This window comes from Schistocerca cancellata, chromosome 9 (assembly GCF_023864275.1).
Source record: "Schistocerca cancellata isolate TAMUIC-IGC-003103 chromosome 9, iqSchCanc2.1, whole genome shotgun sequence".
Lineage (NCBI taxonomy): Eukaryota > Metazoa > Arthropoda > Insecta > Orthoptera > Acrididae > Schistocerca > Schistocerca cancellata.
In genome coordinates this window covers 295,747,384-295,747,937 of record NC_064634.1, presented here as the reverse complement: position 1 = coordinate 295,747,937, position 554 = coordinate 295,747,384, and the positions used below count along the sequence as shown (strand labels likewise).

General features: G+C 46.6%; 1 non-coding gene across 1 annotated transcript; it reads left to right on the top strand.

Annotated features, from left to right (window-relative positions):
* The first annotated feature begins 276 nt into the window (after positions 1–276).
* Positions 277–351, top strand: Trnat-ugu (transfer RNA threonine (anticodon UGU)). The gene has a single exon. It is a non-coding gene; the product is annotated as a tRNA-Thr (tRNA).
* The last annotated feature ends 203 nt before the right edge of the window (positions 352–554 follow it).

Genomic DNA, 554 nt, shown 5'->3' with positions numbered 1-554 from the left:
GGATATGGTGTCTGTTCTTTCGGACATGTCAGAAAGGACGGACACCGTATCAATATAAGTATGTAGTTCTGGCAATACCGGCCATGTCCTTCCTCTTCTGTGCGGATGCTCACTTATTATCCGAACTCTTGCGGGACTTGGTAAGAATGTCTTCCACAAGTAATGAGTGTGTTGGACAGGGACACTACGAATGTAGTGTGGGGACATATAAGGTGAGAATGTGAGTCTCGAGGGAGGCCTGCGCGAGATAGTTCCTGCAGTCACGCTGTCCTCTGTGCTCTCGGTGGCTCAGATGAGTAGAGCGTCTGCCATGTAAGCAGGAGATCCCGGGTTCGAGTCCCGGTCGGGGCACACATTTTCACCTGTCCCTGTTGATATATATCAACGCCCGTCAGCAGCTGAGGGTATTAATATGAAATTCTAATTTCCTTTCACACTGGGGTTTCACCTTTTCTGACAAGCAGTAGTCTGTTCCACATCAGATTGGGTTTATACACATACTTTTGACCAGGTAGTATAGTTAATATATTCTTCAGTTGAATGTACCAGTTCTT